This window comes from Excalfactoria chinensis, chromosome 5, assembly GCF_039878825.1.
Source record: "Excalfactoria chinensis isolate bCotChi1 chromosome 5, bCotChi1.hap2, whole genome shotgun sequence".
Taxonomy (NCBI): Eukaryota; Metazoa; Chordata; class Aves; order Galliformes; family Phasianidae; genus Excalfactoria; species Excalfactoria chinensis.
The window spans coordinates 48,087,367-48,114,648 of NC_092829.1; the positions used below are offsets into that span (position 1 = coordinate 48,087,367).

The 27,282-nt window shown below is 37.0% G+C and overlaps 1 protein-coding gene across 4 annotated transcripts in view; it reads right to left on the bottom strand.

The window, feature by feature from the left end:
* The window catches only part of LRRC4C (leucine rich repeat containing 4C), a 429,828-nt gene that overhangs the window by 353,654 nt on the left and 48,892 nt on the right, over positions 1-27,282 (bottom strand). The window contains exon 2 of one of the 4 annotated variants that reach the window (XM_072337159.1): positions 15,992-16,133. The exons of 2 other annotated variants lie outside the window; for them this stretch is intronic. The gene's annotated coding sequence lies outside the window, so the exon portion shown is untranslated. Of the gene's footprint in view, positions 1-15,991; positions 16,137-27,282 lie in introns of all 4 variants that reach the window. One more of the 4 variants, XM_072337160.1, reaches the window with a different exon arrangement.

The following is a 27,282-nucleotide window of genomic DNA, read 5'->3' on the forward strand; positions in this document are numbered from 1 at the left end:
CATAAAGTCAATGTTCACCAAGTGCTTATGACTTTTCAAGAACATGCTGAGAGCCAGGTTAGTATAGTTCTTTAAATTCATACAGTAAGTCAGTACAGCTGCTGCTTCTCAGCTGTGGTAATCAAAGATGACAATTCTTATTTATTTATTTATTTATTTATTTAAAACTTTCAAAACCAAAATTTCTTTGTATTCTGCATGTTTAATGGAATGCCTGCATTCTCAATATACAGAAGCTAATTTTATCTTTGACTCCTCTCAGCAAGAGCACGCCTAATAGACAGGAGGGAAAAAAAAAACAACAAAACAAAACAAAAAGCTTCTGGCTGCTGGTCATGGAATAGTTTTGCATGTCAGCTGACTTGCTCTTTAGAGACCCTTGGACTGATTAACCAAATAGCAAATTGCTACACAGGAGCACAGGTACTGTGTGCTTGAATGATATGTAGCAAACTGTTCATCTGTAGAAATTAAAGGTTAGAGATAATGCTTATATCTAGAAAATGGGAGAAGCTGAAGTCTCCAAAAGCACTACCTAATGTAATGGAAGAATATTTCCTGAATATAGACAGTGAAAGTAGAGAATCTTCTATATTATTCTGCTAGAAATAGGAAAAAAACATGCCTAATAAACTTGAAAGTTGCTGCTCCCTATGCCTGAAATAAACACTTCATTACATATGCTTGTTAAAGAATTATCTACACACTTAAGCGTGTATTTATCCCAGAATAATAGATCTGTAAAAGCAACCAGAAGAGATACGAAAATAAAGTGCATGAAATGAGGAAAAGGCATTCTGAAACAGCAGGATGTCCTGCAAAGTTGCTAAACGATATGGCTCTGCTTCTGTTAACTGAGCTTTTAAACTTCAGACTAGCTTTGATTTTCATTCTTATTCTTCATATAAAGATAAACTTTGTTGATTTGTAGACCCACAGCTTTGATTTTTACATAAAAAGTTATCTATATATTGCAAATATTGACAGAAAAAAAGTATATTAGAACTTGTCTTTAAAACTCAATGGCATTAAGAATGAATTTAATGCCTGACATTAGACATATACAAGGCCTGCTCTGCATGTAATGCCTCCTATTTTATTGTGTTAGCCCATGACATCAGGGGATGTTGGTAATACAACAATAGAGATTGAGCCTACCCGCCAATAACCCATTACATTTTATTGTCAAACAATAGGTAGAAGCAGGGGAGGAGTCCGACAAAATGGCACCTGGCATAGAAGTGCCCATGAAGCAATGATGTGGAATTTAATTCTCCCATGCAGAAAAAATTGTACCCTCTGACACTCATGGACATTTGAGGAGCTGATTCTTGAATTAAGGATGCTGAACAAGTTTCCTCCAACCTTTAACTCAAATACAGGCCTTTTAGATAAGGTTTCCTCAAGTAGAGAAGTGCTTGGAGATAAGATTTTTCTCAGCTTATTTTAACCAAACACTGGGTGCTTTTATCACCTATGCATCACGTTACTCAAACCAACTAAACAGAAAAAAAATACCAGTCCATTAGTCTTAAGTAGCTTGTGAGGATGTTTGCGTTTCACATGGATAAATTTAATTAGTGTTGGGGGACACAGAGCTCCATTAGTTTCCTCCTTCATCCTTCGTAAAATTATCCCACTTCAATAAGAGCCATATACTTCAAACAGTACTTTAAGTTTCTACTCAGAAAGACAAAAAAAAAAAATCCAAAAAAACCCCAACCAGGCATTTTCTGAGGGACTCATTCTAAAAATGGGTAAAGAAGCACCAGAGAGCATAACTCAACCTGTCTAATCATAATCAACACAAAGTCTGGGGCCAACTGTAGCATTCCCCAGATGTCTGCTGAGTATTACCACTTCTTTAAATTTGAATGTGATACTGAAAGTCGAGATCGTTAGTAAAGAAATAAAAATGGCCTTTTTGGCATAATGCTCTGCATTTTATATCAGCATGAAAAGTCATTGTCTTTTATACTATTCTTTCAGCAGCTGCATGCGCTGCAGAAACATTAACTATATTCTATCCAAAAAAAGAAAAAAATAATAAATCTGCCTACAATAGGTACTGCTTATGCTTGCTTTGACACTTTGTGTGGCATCTTTTATTTCTCCCTTGAAAGGATTTCGTATAGGCTAGCTATGTCTGTTTTACATTGTTAGTGATTCTAATTATAGATACAAAACTTAGTTCTCTATCAGAAGCCACAAGGAAGAACTCTCTTTCTCTCAAATTTCAGCTGGAACCACTCTGGAGTTTTTTAATCCTGAAGTAACATGGGTTTAAATATGCCCTTATGATCTCACTTCATACCAGCTTGCACCAGCCTAGAGGTATGGTCACATTCTTGTCATGTTGAACCATATGAATGTGCAGTTCAAATGTGCTCAGGAAAGCTCTGCAGTATCTTTTAAGGGAAGAAGATGAATCTATGAAGCCTGAGCAACTGCTACATTCATATGTACTGTTTACAATAAATAAACAAAATAAATAAACTAAGTGGAAAGTGGGCTACTGCTTTCAGTCTTACTGAGGAATCCTTGACAAGTAAAGGAATAGAAGCTAAGGAAATGAGAAGGGAAAGCTCTTCAGGAACTTAAGCAGAAAAGACTTTAAAAGCAATTATTAAACAGCTACTGCAAGTAACACAGCAGAGCGCTTAATCACTTACAAGATAATGTTTTTTGTTTATATCTCCTCTCTTGAACAAAGTGTAGGCCTTTTCTTTTGTTTTTATATGTGCAAACATGAATACAGTCCTATGTATATATTTATGCATGTGTGTATTTACATACTAAAAAACATACATATTGAAGAAAACTGATAATGCCAAAATTCAGTTCTGTTTTCAGTCTTGAACTAACACATATTTGTTGACTATTACATGAAAACCAAGTTTAGGCTTCCTGAATTCACACTAAGATTGCCAACCTTCGTCTGATCAGAACTGAATCTGCAATTAAGACTCCCCTTCTTCCCTTGTCCCAGAGAACAGACATATACACAAGCAAGTGAAAATAAATGACATAGACTGAAGCAAGACAAAAGGCTCTGCAATGTCAGCCACTAATACGGTCTCAGGGGTCAGTATTTGGGCCAGTCCTGTTTAATACTTTTATTGATGGCCCAGCTGAGGAAATAGAGTGCATTCTCAGTACATTTGCAAATGACGGAAAGCTTGGAGGAAGTCTTGATTCTAACTGAGAGTAGAAAGGTACTTCAGAGGGATCTGGGTAGGCTGGATCACTAGGCTGCGGCCAACTGTTTGAGATTCAACAAGACCAAGTGCCAGGTCCTGCACTTCAGTTCTGAATCTGTAAGGTGCAGAAACTTCAACCTCACATTCACCACTGATCTCCACTTGTCATTGATTGTCTCCAAGTTGTCACATACCAAATTTTCTCTACCAACACACCTCCTCCATTATCCTGCATAACTATAATTTATTCAGAAAAATTTGTCACATTACTGCTCATCCCCTGTAATAGGGTCCTTTATGAGTAACTTGCACAGGTGGCACAATAGAACCACTGGAACACACCAACAGCACAGCTGGGATCCTCCTTCTGAAAGGATTGAGTTTCCTGTAAAATACTTGAGATCCAGTCCTCAGAAAACATACTATCTGAACTTCTAGTCAATTCACAGTTACTGCAGTGAAAGCATCTCTTCCTTTCCTCTGGGAAGAAGAATGGGGAAAGGAACAGCTGAAAAGGAAAAATGGGAGTGGGAACCCACAAATTGCTGAATTCTATTTGTAACAAACCAGATGACTGACTAGAGACAAAGGCCAATCACTTAATTATGGAGCAACTTTGCATTTTTTTTTCCTTGAAACTGGAAACCAATTTAACTCAAGTTAATTTAAATACTATTAGTTATCTGATGCAATAATATAACACACAAGGAAACCCATAGAAAAACAAAGCCTGGTTCAACTCTACACAGATCTGTGTATTAAGAGTTAGCACAGACAGATGGCCAGATGAGCCACTAACATTTTAAAAAAACTGTCTGCCTACTGGTACACATCTCCTGATAATTTCATAATATTTGAAAGCTATGAACAATCCAGGGGCAACCTAGAAAAAGGAGGAGAGTTGCACTCCTTAATAACATTGAAACATAGCTCCAGTTCTAAATGACAGCCTTTTCATACGAACAAAGACTCCAGAAGAGAGTGTACAAAGTCTTATCTTTCACAGATTGAGGAACCTATTTTGTAACAGCACATTACCTTCCTGTTTTACCCAGATTCCACTGCACTTCCTGCTCCTTTATATTCCTTTACTATATAGAAAAGAACAGAAAACTCATTGCATACACAGACATCAGATTATTTATTCATTCTCAGAAGGGGGAGCCACAGTAAAAGGGAGCAATATTCAGCAACTGCAGTTCATCTTAAGTGGCTAGCAATAATGAACAGCAGTCCCAGTACCACTGATCAAGACCTGTACACTCTCTCCTTCACCATAATCCAGTTTGTTTCAACAACAAAAACAAAAAAGCAATATATTTGTAAGTAGGTTATCAGAAAAAGAAACCAAAAACAACAACAACAACAAAACTGCAGTAATATTTGAAAATATAGTTATTCATCAGTCTGTGCAAACAATGAAAAGTTAGATTCAGTCTCAAAGAAGTGGAAAAACCAGTATAAACCAGCATTCTTGAGCATGTTTCCTGCATATGGCATGTGCTGCTCAATAAAGCCATACACAAGTTAAATGTTATGCTCTGGGTGAGTAAATTAAGCAGTTAAAATAAATCAATTCGGGGGCTGGAGAGGAAGAAACCTATAGAATGTCCTTCATTTCTGATCAGGTAATGGTTACATCATGGTTGACTTTGGCTCTAGGCTTCAATGTTTCTTCTTCATGACATCAACAAAAAAGGCTCAAATATGACTTACATTAAGACAATTAGCATGCAGTACTATTTGTCCATCTTCAGGATGTCATTTCACAGCAGGTTTTCAAAATGTTCTCATTATTGTATTTTAATTTCAGTACCTACGGTTTAGAGTTCAATTTCAACAGCATTATAAGTGTAGCTGTCAAACAACTATACGATCTCCATATATTTTTAATAAAAGCTATTCATCAGTTCTTCTTGATAATTAGGCAAAACGTTCCAAGAAGCGAAGACAAGCAGAGAACATATTTTATCATATATCTTGATCTGACATTACATAACCAAGTGCCATTAAGAAGAGAACAAGATAGCAAGAGAAAGATGAAAGTGACAATGGCAAGATGACTCTGAAAGACAGCAGTGCTCACTGAAAACTGTTCTCAGCTGATAACTTTAACTTTCCTCTTATTGACTGATCAGCAGAAACAAGATTTTAGAAATGTAACCCACTTGGCATCAAGTTCTAAGCTTTAGGGATGTAAAGCAAGACAAAATGAATTGTTACAGTAAAGAAAATAAAATTTGTAAAATAGATTCAGTGAGAGACTGAGACAAGGCAATAGAAAACAAGGACAGCATCTGAATTTGTTCTGTGATATAATTACTGAGCTAGTGACATCAATTGGTCATTACTGCAGTGCAGTCCAGAAGTTTCTACAGTCAGCTGTTATGTACCCACAAGAGAAAAACACAACATTGAAGCATAGGGCAATTTACTGCCAGAGGGTAGCATAGGGCAATTTACTGCCAGAAGATAATAGGAACAAAAGAAGTTCCAGATCAGAATTGGTGATCTATACTTAAAGTTTCATTTATTTTATTTTTTTTTTTTAATACACTGGTCTGTGAATAAATCAGAAATTCTCCAAATGGTCAAACTCAAGCCTCCGTGTCAATGGTAATTAATGAATTGCACAAAATGAACATTGACTGCCTCCTCCTTTACGTTATCAGGTCTAGAAATAAAATAGTAAACGTCTTCTTGAATTAACACTGCTCTTAGCTTCACTGCTTCCATTCACCTCATTGGTCTCTTATGAAGATGCAGAAAAAGTATGAATAATCACGTCAGATCTAAAAACAGACCATACAACTTTAATTTACTCCTTATTAAGGATGAAACATGAAATAGTTCTACAGCAAGTTTTGAAAATGATCCACCTGAAGTATCAGCAAAGATTAAAATAAAGAATGTGGTGTCAAAATTTTTCAAGTGAACTGAAACCACAAAAGTAGAAAGACTACCTCAAAGCATATAAGAATCTACCACTTAGTTGCTTCTTCTTGCATGAAAGAGGTAAGTATGACTTGCTACTAACCAATCCACAGACCCTAGTAAGTTACCAGACTATACAAAAGAGATTGTAGACATTTTCTGTGCAGTTACTAGGACATTTTAGTGAATTTACCATCTAGCCTGTTCAAACAGGAATGAAACCCAAGACTGACCTGTGAAGACTCCATTGCCTACACCAAATTAAAGAAGCACATATCAGTGAAGCAACTTGATTAAATGCACCAAGACTCAATGTACAATCTGGTGAGTCAGTCACATTAACTTCTGGAAAATAAATCACATGAGGAATAGCCTTGTCTCTAGCTAAGTATCCTATATCATTCTTCCATATGTAATCACTGCAAATGAGAAATGTACACATAAGAAGAAATTACATCAGAATAAACAATTACTTCAAATTGTATTTAGCAAAAAGGATGGTGTCTAATGATGCACTGTAAGTCATTCCATCTCCTTATAAAGAAATAATAGCCAGAAGTTAAAATTCTGGAAATGAAAAAGTAGAATTTCTGTGTCTTCCTTATGCTAACTCCCACCAGTATGATGCCTGCAGTGCTTACTCAAATCAAAGACACTGAAAATAAAATCCCATACAACAAACGGCAAGATTATGCTCTTCTTGAGGAACTGTTTTTGATTCTTCATTAACTATTGCATACTTAATTGAAACATAACATAGATACAAAAATTTCCCTTTTCCCTTTTGGATCCACTGAGATAACTGGCATTCCTATTAGTCCCATTGCATTTCACCACTCACTAGACTGTTCTTCATTCCTAGCCTCCTTCATTTTACATGACTTTCAGACTGATTTCCTCTTACAGCTATTGTTCCATGACTTAGGTGGGTGGCTTATGACCAACGTATCTTCCAATTGAAACAACTACATAGCCAGAAAGTTTGTTAGAAATAAAACCAAAGTGCACTGATTTATAAATGTAATGAAAGTCAAGGTTTCTCACACTAGCGCTCTTTAGCCAGTATTACATAAACAAGTTTGAAATAATCTGTTTTTTTTGTTTGTTTGTTTTTTCTCCATTAAACTAGCTATTAGGCTTTTCATAGCCAAATGTCCACAATGTATCATCCTTTCACTCACTGAAATACGCACAATACTCATTAATAGACAGACAGACACACACTCCCCATGTACCTATTTAACAACTGAAAACCTTCCTCCACCACATAGACTCACAGTCTTTTTTAAAATCAGGAGAGCACTACTTTTTACAGAAATTAAGTCAGACTGCATACTAGGACTTAAGTGTTTCAACACACAGCACTCCACCTATGTGTTCTCTTATTCCTCAGTTATATTTTCTTTATGTGAGTTTTTGGGGTTTTTTTCTGGGTATTGAGCTAGCCTTGCAATACCAGATCTTTAAAGTCATTTTACCTAAAGTATATGCCAACTTTTAATTCACTGTAAAACAGCAATTCAGAAGATATTTTCCAAAACTTAAAAAAAAATAAAAAGTCAAAGATAACTAAGAAAGAAGTAGCAAACCACCTCTGTTGGCGTTGGTATGCCATCTTGACAACCAGTAAGCTGAGGAACACACACTATCTGTACTCTAAGAAACGGGAAAATAATATGGGATGTCATTCAGGAATCATTCATCTGAGACTGTGGTTAAATCTTAGCAACAAAATTACTTATTGTCTAAACTGAACTCTACCATTTAAACAACCTACCCCTGCAATAGTAAAAACTTCTTCCATGGGTATTAGGAAGGTTTGTATTTCTGAAATACATTATTTCACAAACCTCTCAGTTAAATTCCTCTCTGTTAAAGCACAAGGAACTGCAGAGGCAGTATTTCAGAACTAGCTATTTTTAGAATCACATATATTTTTCACTTAAAAATTCACTGAAATAAATAACATCCGCAAAAGTAATCCTGTTTACATCCTTATTAGCTACCCTCCCATTCTTAGGGATTTTAAAACTGAATCTTACAGTTCCATCATCATTTCATTTAGACAGATATATTATTTTATTTTGCTTGCAGTAGCAGATGCTGTCCCTGGAACAAAATGCAAAGACAGTGACACCTACCCCAAGAATTTCTCATTTGTGCCAAGCAAGGAAAAATCCACCGTCCTCCTGCTTTTCTTGTTTTGCTTTCTTAGTTGCTGTTGTGGTTTTTATTTTTTGTTTGTTATTGCGTGCTTTTTGGGTGTTTTTTTGTTTGTTTGTTTTTTGTACATACTTATCTCTCACAAGTACAGACATCTACAGCCACATAATGTTAGATAAGCTGCCAGATGCCCAATTTAAACTAGTGCCTTTCCTCAGAGACAGCAAGAAGGAAGCCACAAAATGATTAAATTATACTCATCCTGGCAGAAGCCTGTTGGCCATCTAAATCATGCAAGATGTGCTTTAGAAAAGGTCAGACCTACTGCAGGTATGCAGACCCATTACATTTAACATCAGTCATAGCTTAGTCACAGGGGTCACCCTTCCCTTTCACTGAAGGGATCTCTGTGGTCTGACCAGAGAGAGAATGAATCCAACAGCAAGCTGAAGTCATAAGCCCCTGAGTCAGTATTTATGGCCCCATCTCTGTGGGCAGCTTTCCTATTCTGGACAAGTCATACAGCACAAATCTACCTGCTGAAGCAAAGAAATATTTCAGGCAGCTATTTCTCCACTTCAAAAAACGGGATAATTCCTTTTACAGAAATCACGGGCTTTTTCAAGTACTCATATCATCTAATAACACAAATTACATGAAGAAAAATTATAAAAGCAGCATGCAGCAGTCAACTCATTTGTTAAAAGAAGTCACGTGAAGCCCATTTCGGTTCCATGGAACACAGAGTTTGTGTGATTGTAAAAAACAAACAAAAAAAACCCCACATTTTCTTGTACTATTTTTTTTTTTTATGTAACATTTTGTAAAATGTTTCTAGTATTATTTAATCATATGAATATTATCTAACATACTTGTCAACTATTTTTCCCCAACAGCAGAGGATGTACATTTCATTTTTCACTTGCTGTCATGATTCAAGGGCAGCCAGCACAACAGAAAAGCACAACATAATCCATGAGTATTTATGGTGGTACAAGCTCCATAATTTATCCTAACAAAGTTATTACAGCACAGAATAGAATTAACAAGGCTGAGGGTAATTGAGCTGATATGTCATCATGTATTAATTTTAAAGGGTTTTATGAAATAGTGCAATAGCTCATTCAAGAGGTTCATATTTGGATCTTTTACAAGAAAGACAAAAAGCTAAACATACTAGAGGGGTTTTGAAGTTATTTCACTTAGAAGAAACTGGCTGCTTTCCCTCCCCCCACCTTCTTTTTAAAATCAGTCTCATCAGAGAGGTTCAGTTTTCTGGTCACAGAAGCATAAATTGTTACTTGTTCAAAACCCAGCTCTTGCTGAAGCTTTAGTCTAACAGCTTAATCTCTTCAGTTCTCAACTTACAGATGAGGGATTAAAGAATATCAGTTTACAGGTATTCCATAATTAGTGAATACCTGTGAAATACTACGAATACAAAAAGTGCAATTAACTAATAACTGCGTATTATGATGATATTATGATGAAAGAAATATTCCTTGTTGAGTGTCACCGAAAACTCTAGTGATCTGAATAGCTATCACTTGGGTATAAATTCCTGGACACTTGAAAAGAACTTGAATAACATGATCAACATGAATATGAATAACATTTTCTTCCCTAATCTTGTCCTCCTTTCCAGAGCATCATCTTTCATGTAAACACTTAATCAGAAGATATTCAGTCAGGTCCAGAGGCTTGTATCTCACAGAGTGCAGTTAAAGACAAGAAAATGTTGAGTCTGGCACTTATTTCTGTTAGCTCAGCTCCTGTCCTCCAGTAGAGACTGATGCACCAGAAAGTTTACATCAAGAGTTAGTTACATCAGAAATAGTAAGATATTAATCTATTTCTATTTGAAATGACAAGAAAGAATATGCCGCACAAGGATAATTCCATTACTGACTTGAAAGCATTCATCAAATCACAAGTATCGGTTAAACATGTCTACTAAAAATAATATTAATAACAGAATACCATTCAAAATACTTTGATATTGTTTGTGGAAGGCTGATGTGCAAGTGGTTATGACAACCGAATTGAATGCTGTAGCAGAATCATTTGTGCAATGCTACAAACAGTAGTGAAACCCTGTACTAAGTGCTTGTTTCATAGAAAACTATCATATAAATGCCATCCTGCTCCTGCATTCAAAATCCTGGCCAGACAATGCACAAAAGACAAAGTCATACTCTTAATTTGTCTGTCAAGTTTAATTTTGATAAAACTTTATCACAATCTGTGTAAACCCTGTTGGTTCTCTCCCTGGTCAGTTCCTCACAGCTTCTCAATAACTCTAATTTGGGTTTGTAAACTTGAACAGAAAGTAAATTCCTTCATTTCTTTTGCAGTGTCAGCACTACAACCAGTATCTTCAAATTATATACTGAATGCTCAAGGGCTGACTAGAGAGAGCTTCATTATTTGATTTTCATAAATGATTTTAACTTAAGAATACACATCCCAAGAACAAGCTGCAATGCAGGCTGTTGAAACAGACTATACGTTTTTGTCCTCTGGCCTTAACAAGTGCAACTACATTTGTAATTTCCTAATAATTTGATATCTAAAAATGTTCAGAAAGACCCAATCAAACGAGGGTTTATCCTCAAGAGGACCTGCTGCTCTGCTAAGGAAATGAAGCAAATCAAAGCCTTCAAAAGCAGATGCATTTCTGAGGCTGTGGAGTGAAGGGAGTACTACTGCTCCTCCTCTCACACAGAGAGAGGTGTGGGAGGTTGACGCTGCAAGAAAGAGCTGAGATTTTATTTAATTAAAAGTTAAAGCCATCAGTTTCTGTTTGCAAACTGAGGGCGGCTTGTTAAAAAGCGTGACACGTCCAAGGCTTTATGAAAACATTTTCTTGTATTTGCAGCGAGGATAAGTCAAGTTATCTCAGATTCCCCACTGCTGAATGAACTAAGTCATTAAACTGGCATTTGCATTGAAAGGCTTTTCACAGGGCTTTCTGTCAGGCCTTTCAAGCCGGGATGAAATGAATGAGAGCCAGCTTACAAATGACGCATTGTTGAATGTATGTGGGAGCAAACAGCCACCATTGTGAGTGCAGGTGGGAAAGAAAAATGAATAGACAAGGAAGCTCACGGAGATGGAGAATCTCATTATTGATGGACTATGTGCATGTCTTTAATGAAGTCTGAAGACAGCAAGACCCAGTAAGAGATGGATTTTCCCCTGATCCTCCACTTCAGAAATTAATTATGTTGATAGAATAGGCAATGGAGAAACATCTCAAAGATTATATTTGCTTCTCTTTCATCATTATGGCACTAATTAAGATACGGAAAGGCTCTTCCTTTAAGCATCTCAAAGCACCTCAAAACTCAGCTCAGTCTCTTGCAAAAATACCCTCACTGCCTCCTCATTCAGAAGAGGAAACTGAATCATAGCCTACTCAAAGCAATAAAACAGGTATTTTTCACCCTTGTCCTTTAAGAAAGAAATTTCTCATTTAGTCTTCATTTTTCCTTCACTGAAGTAGGATGCAACAATTGTCCTCATCACATCAAAAGTTTCAACAAACAACAAAATCAGAAGCAATAGATGCTTTAGTGATACCACAAGGAAAACACTATCTACATTTCACAGTCTTTCCCTGTATTCTTCACAGTTACCTCATCACTTCTCTCTCCTGCTCTTCGCGTCATCCTCACTGAAAAGACGCCCCAAATCTCATGGAATCATAGAACAGCCTGAGTTGAAAAGGACCTCAAAGATCATCTAGTTTCAACTTCCCCTGGCATGGGCAGGGTTGCCAGATTCCCCACTCCTCATTTGAAAGCATTTCTTTGACACTGTTTTTTTTTTTTCTCCTCCCACTTTTGTTTTTTGTGTGTGTTGTTTTTCCTGTTTGCACTGTAGTTTCTGCATCATTTACCACGCTCCCCCAGTATTTAATTTTATAAGCCACACTATGTTACAATTTACAGCGAAATTGCTTAATTAATTGCTTAATACTTATCTTTCAACACTTGTAAAGCATATCTCTCATCCTAAGAATATCATTAATGTCACTTGATTCCTAAAAACTGCCCACTTTACTCCTCAGTCTCCACATCACCAAAGATCTCATCTCATCTACTTTACAGTTTTCCTTCAGGTTAATGCCCTTGTTAAACTCTATAGGACCAGGAACTGAGCCTGAATAGGCTGCAGTAGAAGCACATTTGCAAAAACATTTTAAGAAGATTGAGCATTTCTAGGAGTCAACACATTGCATTATTATTGTATTCATGTACTACAAATAACAAGAGGAGTCAGGCACACCTCTACATACCTTGCACACATCTTAGATTTGTGTTAATTATGAGTCACACATTTACTGTGACTTCTGTGCATTTCGTTCTATGCAAGTTTCTTCAAGGATTAGCAAGTGAATAATAGCCTTCCAACTTCAAAAAGGTTCAAACTTAAAGCACAATCAGATACAACTGGAAACTGAATTAAAATACAAAGCTTGACTTTTTCTTTAATAAAAACATTATTGATTAGAAATAATTATAATACCTTCTTACATTTGAGTCACAGGTATCAGGTCAGAAATACAGTCATTCACTCTGTATTTTTTAAGTACTGGTGCAACACTATTAGCCTTCTAGAATTCCCTTAAGTTGCCAAGATCTACTTATGCCTCATCACTATTCCAAGTAAATTAGATGCAAGAATTTCAGCCCAAGTATCCCACTGGAACTCAAAGAATATGAACTATACTAAGAAATTAAGTTTCCAGCTTCTACTAAAAAACTGGAAAATGATTCATTATCAGATAAATAAACAAACTACTAAATAGTTTCATTTTCCCTCCAAATCCATATAGCATGTTTTGTAATGGCATAATTATAAAATACTCTGAAAATATCAGCATCAGTTACAGTCTTCTGAATTCCCTCTTCTAATTCATGAATTTCATTTGCTTTCAACTGTATCTAGCTGCATTGAAAGTCTGCCATAGTTTGTATTTGTTTCAAGTTTCTATTTGCATGTAAGTGGTAATTGTATTACATAAAATCATTTTTAAGTTGTCAGATTTATGGTTAATACGGAAAACCCTACTTTGGATCTGAGGTTTATGAGCATAGAACCTGTAGCCCATAGAAATGCCGAAGTTTATGTTTGTTTTTATGTTTTATGGAAAAGGGTGTTTGGTTTGGTTTGTGGCTTTTCTGGGGGTGATATGGTTTGGTTTTTTTTTTGTTTGTTTGTTTTGTTTTTTCCAGAGGTGAGCAGAAGATGTGAGGTTACACGGGAACCACATAACACTCATGGCATTAGATTTCTGGCACATACAATTCAAAACAAAATCTTTTCCTCCCATCATTTTATAAATGGCTAAGAACAGAATATTCCATTTTCTTGTGTGATTTGGCCATTTATTGCAGACTAATAAATAATACAGTTATGCTTTATGTGTTAGATCATGAACATGCAAGTATTCTAGATCATTTGCTCCTCAGTTCCCAGGAATTTGGAAATAAGTCATGTCATGAGTGCAACTTCAGCTGTCTTTTCACCCACTTGGTCATTTTTAATGAGTTCATAAATATTTATTTAAACATTTCAATTCCAGGGAGCAAAATAGCCATATTTTACTTACCACTTCACGAAATTTAAATTTGGAAATGAGCAATTTCAATTAATCTTAAAAATAACAGCTCCTAACACTACATTCGGCTGTTATGTGATTTATTCTCTGACATCCCAGTCACTGCCTTTCCCAGTCTCAATTCTGTGCTACACAAAACACTTGTTTACTCCGTTCTACATATCCTTGGCACTTAAGTCCTGGACGTAGAGAGCTCCTAATTTGCAGAGACAGTATTCTTTGTAAATAACTTTCCTCTGTACCAGGCAGAAGTCCCAAGTTCTAAGGCGCAACCCACTTCCACTGAAGATGAACAGAAATAAGTTGCTACTCTGAGTGCACTTGCTTAGTCATCAATCCTATCTATTCGTGGAACAAAAGAGAACACTGGGACAATTTTCGCCCATTTCCTCCTGAAAAGTATACATCTGTATACTTTTTTTATTAGATATATATATATTGTATTTTAATCAATGTTTATTAAAACTCAACCAGAAGCCTTTAGAAATCCTCTTTCTTTGAGCAAGCTGTATTTCACATCCATGAGACAAATTTCTTTTGTTGTTTACCTCTAATCTGGAAAATATTTTTACTCATCTCAATATAAAATCACAGGTAAGGATTTTCTATTTGCTGGTTATTTATATTGGTATGATAAGTCTTAAATACTGGAAGAGAATATGAAAGATTATATAGCCAATTACTATACAGCACACCAATTATTACAGTAACCCATACTCCTGATAAGAAAAAAAATCCTAAAACCCATGCCTACACAAAAGATCAAAAAGTAAGGCAAAAACCACAGACCAAAAGTCTTCATTTGTGCTGTAATTGTACTGAGCTCAAACATGCCATTAAAAAATAAGCCACCCAAAATTATCTTCCAAATATTCTCCAGCTTGCTTCACCAGAAATTCTCTGGATCAGATTTATTCATCCCAAAATTGCTTCTCCGCTATATATATATATATATTTTCTTTTACTTTATCTTTTTTTTAACTGCTGGAAAACAACCAATTCAGTGCACCTTCTTTCAGCCTACACAGCTGGCTTCACAGCATCACTGTTTTGTTTATGCTTTTCAAGGTGAAGAAGTATTGAGCAATGTCCAATTCCAAAGAGCAAAATCTCAACACTTTTTAAAACACACTGTGTTTTAATGGCCAAGTTTAGACCTACAAAACTACATAAATCTATCTTTCATTAAAACACCAGTTTTAAGCTTGTTTTTGAAATATTATGCATTTAAGGCTCATTACTTGTATTATGCTCCAAGGTCACACACATACATACCCCTTTATCAGCAAACTCAGTGGAGAATTCTGAATTTCTTACACTACAGCTTAAATTATAAGTCCTGCTATAATGTTACTTTTAACATGCATATCATCAGCTCTTTGAAGTGTACTTCTCACTTGAGAGTTACAAGGAGCAGCTCAGAAGAAAAGCAGATTGAATTATTAGATAAAATGTTCAACTCTACCCAATTAACAAGTAGCTAACTAAACTGTAAAGATCCAACAGCACTGAGCTTGTATTTCCTCTTCAACAATGGTTAATAGCAATTTAGTGGAAGGAACACCCAGAAAACCATAGGCCTGACTGACAGTAGGTGAAAGAAAAAGGACTTCATTATCAATTGTGTTATATGTTTTTATGTCATGGAATGCCATTTATATTTAAAAAGTTTTAAATGAGAAATGTTTAAATCAGCATACACTGAAGATACACCAAGCTGGTGTACACTGGTGATACCAAATGCTCACTGATACAAAGTGGCTCCTTTTAGGTGAGGGCAACCAAGTAGCATCATCCACTAGCCAAAAGCTGCCACCTACACTTTGACACAAGTGTCACCAACAAAGTATCCTGCACCTCCAAATAAATACAGCTGAGGAATACAAATTGCCTTTAAAAACAAGTTCACAGCTACATCAGGCCAACTCAGCTGTACATTGTGGCAGGCAAAGTACCAACACTGCAGCGAGATGTGATTAGAACAGTCATATCATAAAATATCATATGTGACAGAGACTGCTAGATACAGAGACAGTGCACTACAGAGCTGTTTCCTGTTTATCCTTACCAGTCCCAGGTGAGCTCTGGCTCTCCAAGAGGAAGATACACTGGGAGGTACTGCATTTCCCAGGAGCCTCCACATAATATCCAATTCCAAGGAATAGGGAAAGAGATCTCTTGTCTTTTCTGGGTGGCGAGTGGTGGAGGGCCTGCTGATAGAGAATCAGAGTGACTCTCTCTCCTCTGGTTTTATGTTTGGTTCATTTTATTATTCTTAATTATCTCACATTCTTTTGAAAGATTTTTCCCTCTTCCTTCGTTCCCACTTTCTCCCGAAGGAAGGAAAGGGAGTCATGTGATTAACTCTTTAAACCATGACACTCTTCCACTGGATTAACAAATTAATCTGAATATTTTCACAGCCACATAAAGCACAACTTAAACAAAAGCACTCAAGCTTAAACAAAACCAATAGCAGGAACACATCTAAAAGACAAAGACCACCCTTGAGCAGCATGCCCATCTTCACCCAGGTGTGTAACTGCTGTAGTTTGTCACTTTAAGGCAACATAAAACCCTTAACTTAACAATCTAACCACCACCTTGTGCTTGTGCCCTACTAGTTCCTGTATATCACTCAGACTCTGGAACTAATCTATCTGAGAATTAGCCAAGCAAAATAAACTGCTCTACCTGCCACTTCGTCCCTCAAGTTATTCAGCAACTGGACATATAAACAGTTCCCTTTACTTGCTGGCACAGGGCCTCACAAGGATTCATCTCTCCTCTGCTCATTGCTTCTCCTTACCTTTCTCTTTACCGTGTGAACACAGAACAGAAACCTTGAGACAGTACTGAAACACTAGCAACAAGTCGTCCCGATGATAATAACATTCCTTTCAAAATCATTATAAAATATTCAGAGATTATGTGCATTATGCATTTTAAAAGGGACATTTTTAACATTATAAACACTGTGGCTCATTACAGTTGCCATGACACCCCTACATGTTTCCACAAAATCTAACATTCTTTTCTAATAGCTAAGGCTACTGTAGTTCAGAGTGAGAGAAGGCTAGTTTAATAATTGCAAAACATCAGTCCCTGTGTAGAAGATTTGTCTATTTTTTAAAGCATTTGTGTTAAATCCTAGTTCAGAATTTGTCCTTGTAAGTTTACAAAATGAGATAAGGATCATTCTAGCCACAATAACAAACAGCTTCAGAGAATGAAAAAATAGAGCCAGACACCAGTATTACATATGAAAGTACATTAGATGAAGCTGCATTCTCTCCTTAACACCTCCTTATCATGAGACTTCTGAGGGGGGAAAAAATGAAACATGAGAGAATTATTCCATTTTCTATTCATTTGCTATTCTGAACCAAATATATAATTCAAAACTTCACCTGTCTCTCTTTTGTTTGTCAATTCTTTTGGTTTCAAGTTTTAGGTTTTTTGTTTTTGTTTTTTGTTTTTTGTTTTGTTGTTTTGTTTTGTTTTGTTTTTTTGTGGGCTTTCTGTGTCTTTTTGTTGTTGTTTTTTTTTTTTTTCTCTAGAAAAACTACTAGTAGAAAAAAATAAGTTTTTATTTAATTCTTTGCTCTGAACATTGCTTTGATTCTTATTTGCCAATGAGTTAATGTAGCTCATTCTGTAAGCTCTTCAACATGGCATCTTACTCCACAAGTACACTGCTTGGTGTCAATGGAACCAATCAGTTGCAAAATCAGGCACAGCAGTTTTGTTGAGAATACAGTTATCTGCAACATTAAACTGGGGTGCGAGAAATGGTAAATGTCTTGCTAATGGAAATGGCCACTTTACTAGTACTGCAGAGAGAACACTTAATGTGTTCTTATTTTCATGAACAACAAGATGGCAAAGCAGCCAGATTTGGATCTGTTTAGCTTTTTCACATTTTTACATTTAAACGTATAAAGTCACACTACTTATGTTACAGTGAAATATCAAATTCCTTTTCTACTTCAATTATTATATTTAAAGTCCATGCTATAACAAAATCAAAACAAAAAGATTAAGGATAGTTTAAATTTGACAGAAATGTTTGCAGCACTAGTTGTAGACAAAGCAGAAAAGACAATGTAAAGAAGGACCTGGGAAATGACTACATTACATCATTTCACCATGAGTGGAAGAGAAGTTAATTTCATCATAGGGATCATCTGTCTCATTAGCATTACTGTTTTTCTGGTTTTGTTCTATCTGGAGAACGGTAATTCTTGCTCCTTTCCTCTTTTGCAGCTTATTATCAGTGCCTTAATTATGTTCTTAGACACACTGGTGGCGCTCAACAGTACCAGCAGACACAAGCTTTCTTCTGAGGAAAATGCTAATTTTTATGAACAGTAAACACAGTCATTGGCTAAAGAAACAGTTGAGATGTACATCAATATGTATCTGCAATACATAAAGTAAGCAGAATAGATTTCAGAACAAGAACACATTTATCTTACATGCACAGAAGTGAACAGGGAAGCAAAACAATCTCTAGTATTGCCGCTTTCAGTCCTAACGAGTAGTCCAGCCAACACAAAGCAATTATTTGTCTGCTGAAGCAATGCAAGCTTACTCAAGTTGTTAATAACCTAGACACTAAAACAGTGGTTTTGTAGCTGGTTATCAACAGAGAAACAAATCACTAAGACTGAATGACAGTGCAATGCTCTCACTGGAAAAACTTCAGATCCACTAGTACAGCTGAGAAGATGAACCACAGAATTGCCTGGGTTGGAGGGGACCTCAAGGATCATGAATCTCCAACCCCCCTGCCACAGGCAGGGCCAACAACCTCCACTTTTAGTATTAGACCAGGCTGCCCAGGGCCCTATCCACCCTGGCCTTGAACACCTCCAGGGGCTGGGCATCCACACAAACTCTGGGCAGACTGTTCCAGCACCTTAGCACTATCATAATAAAGAGCTTCCCTCTGACATCCAGACTAAATCTTCCTTCTTCAACTTAAAACCATTTTGCTTGTCTTGCTGTTATCTACCCTTTCATAGAGTTGACTGCCCTCCTGTTTGTAGGCTCCCTTTAGGTACTGAAAGGCTGTAGTGAGGTCACCCCACAGCCTTCTTTTCCCCAGGCTGAACAAGCCCAGCTCCCTCAGCCTATGTTCATAGTTGGAGGAACTCCCTCCAACAGCTGTCCTGTCTTTCTTGTACTGGGGGCTCCAAACCTGGATGCAGTACTCCAGATGGGGCCACACAAGGGCAGAGTAGAGAGGGAAAATCACCTCCCTGTCTCTGCTGGCCACCCTTCTTCTGATGGAATCCAGGATATAATTTGCTTTCTGAGCTGCAAGAACACACTGTTGGCTCATGATACGTTTTTCATCCACCAGGACCCCCATGTTCTTCTCTGCAGGGCTACTCTCAAGGACTGCTCCTTCCAGTCTGTATCAAAAAGAAGCAGCAGTGCATCAGGACTCACAGACCCCCAGGGTGCTCAGGTGAGCTGCACTAACTGGCTTGAGAGAGGCTGAGGCAACTGTTGCCCTTTCTTTACAAGTCAGCTAACTCAAAGAACTTCTTGATTAACCTTTTGGTTAATTCTTTCACCACAAAGTCCCTTCATCTCTTCATGTATCTAACAAAAATCTTCTCATCTCTGATACTGTACTGCAAGACAACATAGCCTGACACAGAAAATGTTTTGACAATTTTCCACCCTAGGCCACATGTGCCTTGTCCCCATGCTGACTGCAGATGGGACAGGCACAGGATGACAGACGAGCACTGCGCTCTGAGCAGGAGAGGATAAAAGCATTAGCAGAGCAGAGGTGCACTGGACCTGAAGGCTCTGAACGGTACTGCTAACCACAGATTAGAACATCAGGTATGTCACAGTGCATGAAACTGCGGAGCCCAATGTAGTACTGCATTTTTATTTTGCTTTGCAAAATCCAATCCATAAAAAAGCCCACACAAACTAGCTCTGAAAAAGGCTTTTCTTCCTGGGTCAGGCTGGCATTTCCCAGAAGTGGAATATCATTTCTTCACTCTCATTTGCATATTATAACTGTAACTGTATATTGCATGTGCATTTGTAAATGCAGTGTTGAGGGAGGGGAGTGCAAGGAACACCTACAAAAAGTTTGCTTCTGCATGCATATTTCATGTTAATTTCTGATATTAACTTAAATTCTCATTTTGATAAAATTAGAGACTTGCAAAGGGTAAACTGAAAATCTGACTACATGACTGTGATATGGAAAACATAGTGAGACTGGTAGCCTACACTCAAATTTCACACATATCTACACACAGTGGAGGCATGACACTGCTACATCCTCAAAGATTACACTGTCAGTCACAATAGCTAAGGAGGACAAAGAATCCTTTGCATATAGTTGCCTTGTCAGTGTGCAGATCCCAAGGACAATTTACAACCACAGAGGCCTAGAGCAGAAAGAGATAAAGTTGAGCAAGTATTTAATCGGGTCAAAATCAAAAGACCTCATTACATTCCACACACGCATACATACCATCACCTTTTCTTTCTCTCCCTATTCTTTGCTCATTCTCCCAGAACCTGTTTCTATGAAAAAGTATAGGGTATGCTTACCTCATGGATATGCACCAATCACTTTATTTTATTTTTCTAGAAGGTTGGTTAATCTTTACAAGCTTTTCAAACGAAGCAGCTGCTCCATTATGGAAAATAACTATCCCTGGCATGGCTCAGAGTAAAATAAAAAGCCAACAAAGCCCACTCCACACTACATGAGCACTCCTGGCCATCCCTTCCAGGCAGAAGGGCACCTGATATGCTCAGGTCACTACTCCATTGTTCTATCATTTGCAGGTTATTACTATTTCAGCCGCTATTATTGAAAATTCATTGTTTAAGTTATGACAACAATAGCAGGATCCATCTAGACTTATACACTGAAATTCAGACTCTCCTTTCTTCACAGCCTAAGCACCAGTGTTTTTTGTTTTGTTTTGTTTTTTTTTCCCCATTTGACAAGTGCATTCAGCTAAGAATTAGCCATAGTACAGGTGAAGACCAGGCAATGCAATCATAACCTCTTCACAATTCCAACACACCCAAGCTGCAAAGCTATCTGTAATTGCAGCCTTGAATAGACACAATATTTCACTGCCTGTAACAGTGTTCAGCTTTGGACTCAGTACAAAGTTTCTACCCATTTAGTTTCCTCTTCTTCATATTCCCATTTTTCTAATTTTTGTCTTCCTTAACAGCAAATCTTGTATACTCCAATATATCAATACATTCAATAACAAAAACAAAATGCAGCATATGCCCCATACCAATTTGGTTTGGCTTTCTGGGCTCCATTTTTAGTAGCATTTGCAAGCAAATATCAATATTAATTCAGACTAATGACACATATCATTGACCCTCCATGCATTCATCGTTATTTTTTATTTTCCTATGTAAAGTAGAACAGGGGGAAGTGGGGACACTTCTAACAAAATTAATTGCTCTGTACTGTAAAATGGGGCCAAAACACTAGCAATATCAACCTCTAAGCATAAACACACAGATCTGAACAGTGAAGATCCCTCTCCTTCTAGTTTGGCTGCCAAACACAGTGGTTGTTCCCCTCTACTGGGTCTCTTTAAGTAACATAAGAAAAGTTAGGATTGTGTTCATGTAACTGCTAAGATAAGTGAGCAACCATAACCTAAATGATGGGCTGCTAGCTGCATCCACAGCAATGTTTTGTCCTGCACTATTTATCAAAGTAAAAGGAAGGAGCAATCAAAGCTTTTCTGTCCTCACTGGTAGAACACAATGGATAAGAGGTCAGCATGAAGCACACTATAATGTCTAACTTGCTTTAAAGATATAGAACCATATCAACATTATCATTAATTCTAAGACCAAAATAAGACCTTAATAAAACATATAAAGAAATGATCTTAACCGCTACAGTCTACTCTGATAAAACCGTTGGTTTTCACTGCTGTTAGCTCTGTATAGTCAAGCGTGGCAGCTGGACTCTTTTCTGACTCATGCAGCTTCATATCTAATTAAGTTTCATTTATAGAATCAAACTCCTCCAGCAGTTATAACCTTGCAGAAGACATAGGGTCATTGACTTGTAAAAATCTTTTTACTGATATTTGTGATAAAAAAAAATATCCAATTTTACTGGCAGTTTTGAAAGCAAATTTCCTCTACTAGGTCATTCAACACAGTCAGCCTTCGACATGGAATTATTCCTTAATATCCAGTTGTATACTTTCATTCTTTCCCAGAGATTTTTTTTGGCAGCACATTTGGCCCTTGCTTTATACATTCAGCAGCTCTTATGCTGATAATGGAAGAGCTGATGAAAGCCATTACTGGAAGAGGTAAAGCTACAATCATCTTCTGAAATGTTGTGAAAAGGTCCAACTTCTTAATTCACCAAAAATGAAAAGCCAACAATTTAAATATACTTGCACTTTCTTTTTTCTTTTTTTTTTTTTTTTTTTTTCCTTTTTTGAATACACCAATTACTATTCATCTACATTCATGAAGGCAGAATGAGAAAACTAGTTTTATATTCTAACTGAAAATTTTCATTTGTACACTTGCTACCAAACAAGCTATACATACATACATATGCATGTATGCACACACACACACATTTGGTGTGTGGTGGTGTGAACTAAGTCAATCATTAATTAATTCTTTTTAAATGGATAGAAAAAAAAAATAATAAAAAATTAAAAAAAGCTACCACCATGACACTTTCCTACTTTTTAATTCCTGTTCCTGAATTTTTTCACCAGAAAGCAGTAGAACAATAACTGGTGATTAAATTAGCCCAAGTATATCATACTGTAGTATAAGAGAGAAAGAAAAATGCTGAGAAGTAGTAGTAAATAGCCAAATTTATCTTATTTAGGTATTGTTTTGTTTTTTTTTAAATGAAGAGAATTAAAAGTCCCTAGTGAGCTCTCATTTTCATAACCACCAGGGTGAAGAAAGGAATGGATGAAGGCAAGTCCACACTCAGGACCAAAAGAAAAGCAATGTCAAACCCAATTTTAACAAGAGCAGAAAATACCATCTAGAAAATTACCCACCTATCAGCCTCAAGTCTATGCAAGGGAAGACCATGGAATAGATTTTCCTGCAAACTATTCTCAGGCACCTGGAAAAAAGAGAGGTGATATGCGACAGCCAACATGGCTTCACCAAGGGCAAGTCCCACCTGACTGACTGTAGTGACCTTCTATGATACTGCACCGGTAAACAAGAGAAATGCCACTGATGTAATCTATCTGGATTTCATTAAGACTTTGGACAAGCTCCCTCACAATATCCTTCTCTCCAAATTGGGAAGATATGGATTTGATCGGTAGACTGTTCAATACACAAGGAATAGGTTGTGAGATCATTCCTAGAGAGTGATGGTCAGTGTTGATTGATGTTCAGTGTTCAGATGGAGATCTGTGAAAAATGGTGTCCCTCAGTGATCAGTTCCAAGACCGTCAGTGACATGGACAGTGGGATCAAGTGCACTCCCAGCAAGTTTGCAGATGACACCAAGGTGCGTGGTGTGGTCAATAAGTCTGAGGTGCAGGATGCCATCCAGAGAGACCTAGACAGGCTGAAGAAGTGGGCCTAGGTGAACTTCATGAGATTTTCAATAAATCCAAGTGAAAGGCCTTGCACCTGAATTGCAGTAACCCCCACTACTGATACATGCTGAGGGACAAAAGAATTGAGAACAACCTTGCTGAAAAGGACTTTGGGGTACTGGTGGATGGTAAGCTGGACATGAGCCAGAACAGAACGTCAACCATATCCTGAGCAGCATCAACAGAAGCATGCTGAAGGAGCTGATTCTGCCCCTTAGTACTGGTGAGACCTCACCTGGAGTAATGTGTTCAGAGGTGGAGTGCTCAGTACAGGAAAGATGTGGACCTGCTGGAGTTTAACCAGAGGAGGGACACAAAAATGATTCCAGAGATAGAACATCTCACCTATGAGGACAGGCTGAGAGAAGGCTCTGGGGAGACCAGATAGTTGCCTTTCATTATTTAAAGGGCAGCTATAAGAAGGAAGTGGACAGACTCTTTAGCAGAGCCTGGTGTGATAGAATAAAGGGAAATGGTTTAAACCAAAATAGGGGAGATTTAGACTGAAAAGAAGAATTATTATTTTTCCTACCCCGATAAGGGTAGTGAGAAGCAGAAGAACATGTGGTCCAGAGGATGATGCCCTGGAAACATCCAAGATCAGGCTGGATGGGGCTCTGAGCAACCTTATATAGATATAGCTGTAGGTGCCCCTGTTCATTTCAGGGGAGTTGGGCTAGATGGCCTTTAAAAGTCTCTAATAACTCAAATAGTTCTATTCCATTGCAACAGTGTTTAAAAAAAAAAAAAAAAAAAAAAAAAAAAAGGCAAATTATTCTTAAGTTATGATTCTTCCTACACCGTTGCGGATAAAGTTTTACACAGTTAAAACATTTTGCTGCTTAGTGAGTTTCCCCATAGACACACTGAAAGTTCCTACACTGCAGCAGAAATGTTGTGAAGACAACCTAACCTACAAGGAGTTTTAGAAATCTTTTATTTCAAACCTCTTGATACATCCTGCTAGATTAACCTTATTATTGTTTCCTAAATACAAGTGTTAAATCAGAAAATCTACCAAAACTTGATATCACTTGGATAAAAAATAGGTTGCTTTATTATCCTTTTTAAAATTATTATTATTTTGTTAATTCTCTGCAGAATATTAGCTAAACATCAAATATAATTTGTGTTAATAAAAGGACTTAATATCTTCATATCTCAAAATCATATACTTAACATATTAACGCCATAATCCTTTTACATCCCAGGCTATACATAGACATTAAAGTCATCTGCTAATTAATCACAGATTAATGACAACACACAAATCTGACTGAGCAGGAAAACCAGCCAATACAGTCATGCGTTACTTATCACCTTCCTGCAGTCAGCTCTGCATGATGCAGACTCTCACTGAGAAATGGAAAAACTTTATGTAAAAGCTACAAGTTATGACTGACAGTACAAGCAAAAATACTACACCCAAATATACTCATTATTCCTCTTTGAAAAATTTTAAGTCAACCATGACATGATCATGCAAGAAGTATGAAATGAGTCGGGGAATCTTCTCTTGGAAGGTGCTGTGGGTTTTGTTTTTTATTTGTTATTGCTACTATACAATTATCTCTGAATGTAACATAGCCCTTCTCAGTATTAATACATTCCTGCTGTTTGATGCAGGCTAATGAGGCCTAATATCTATTTTAATATTTCTAATAGCAAGCTATATCTTATGGCTAAGTCAATAGGAAATACCTAGAGGCACTCAAACATTTACTATTTCAGCACAGAGCTGTATGAGAGCCAATTTATTGTGCTTTCCTAGCATTTCTGAGGAAATTACTCCTTCCTGTCTCACTATTTTTTTCCATTTAAGCTTTATTTCAGGGTCTCCTTTTTCTACAGAATAAGGGAGTATAAAAAAATCTGTATGATTGAACTATAAATAGTACTAGCTTCACTGTTTAAATGAAATGCAATGCTGAACTTTTTTAATGAGCAAATCATATATTTTGTCAGTGAATATTAAAAGCATAGCATAGCACAAGTACTATGGCAAAAGATGCGCATATTGGGAGATTTTAGTAACATAATAGTTACAGAAATGAACTAACAATCTGACAGTAGATAGTGACCTATATTTATTGGCAGAGCTGCTTTGATGATAATTTACCCATGTCCTAATTCTGTTTAAACTTTGGGAAGTTATTTCTAAAATAGAATTGTTGACAAAGCTATTCCAGTAACCCCCTCAGCACCCAGTGCTGCTCAGGAAAGCACTGCTTACAGCCCAGCAAGCAGGACCAAACATCCAGGACCCTAATAGGCTGAATGTGAAATCTGGCAGCTAGAATTTAGAAATTTGGCTTAGCTGGAAGTATGAGTTGACTCTGAGTTTGGAGGAAAAACCAAGATATTTTCAAGGGCAAAACACAGCGCAGGACTCCTATAAGCACGCTGTGAGAGAAGACTGAAAATACTGCTCCATTACACGGCCAGCACAAGGACCATCAAAAGCACCAGCTGCAATTTCCTCAGGGTGAGGTCATGTTCCTTACAAGTTTTGATGTTATACACTTTTAATGCAAAATAGCAACATCTATCCCTATCTAATTAGGGGAGGAAAGTAGGTGGCCACCTGAGGTTGATTTCTCAGAAGTTTTTACAGACTGATGCATGAAATTATCAGTTGTGGGTGTATTCCAAGAAGGATGAAACTGATACAGTTGCAACCCCATGGGGTTGAAAGCCAAGATTGTTGTTGCTTTCAATGCAGATGCACCACCCACTGTTTGCATTTCACATAATTTTGGATAGTAACAGGTATTTTGCCCATATGCTACTAGCAGTGAATACATAGTAAGCTACTGCTGACAGAAGGGATGGTGAGATGATTTACATGCGCAGTGTATTAAAAATCATTTGTGGGTGGTGTGTTTGTTGTTTGTTTTTGGGTGGTGGTTCTTTTTTCCCCCTTATTGTATGTTTTTTAGGGGATGAACGGTTGGTGCAGTTTTGTTTTGTAGTTTGGTTTTTAAGAAAGAGATAATACTCCCCAAATGTGGATGGCAGTATTTCCCTAATGAAGCTGTCGTGACTATTTCTGAGAGCCCTAAACACAAGTCAACATACTAACCAACTAATCCCAAAATAGGGGACATTTGTCAGATCTGTTTATAACCACCCAAGTGAGATGGAAGAATAAGATAACAGCCTTAACATCAGTGTGATAAGGAACATAAGCACTTCAGAAAACTGTTTCTATCACTGCCAGCAGAGTGATTGGTGCTGCTGAAACAGAGACCTGTTGCACTCAAAGTACGCTCAGCTAGACATAATTAATATGTAAATGACTTAAACACAGCCACAAGCAAACAAACAGCACCACTAACGACAGTGTGAGTATTGTATAACATCATTACTCTATTTAGAGCATAACCAGCAAGAAGAGTTTCTAAGCAAAAATAACACAACATGCAAAGGGACAGAGACTTTTGATACATTTCCACCAATGGGATGGAGTAAGATATGTTCAAGTAGCCATGTAAAAGTAACAAAGGATGCCAAATATGAAAGAAGTTCTGCTGAATAACTTTGGACTCACTGTTCAAACAGAAAAGATATTTGGCAAAACCAAAATAAGCTCCCAAATCAAAAAGAAGTACATCAAAGGCAAATGAGATTGTACTCATCCAGGGAAGAGGAAGATAGAATATCAATAACTGAGTGAGAAATAAATGAGGGAAGAAAGACAACATGACATTGGCTTCTGTTGCACCTTCCT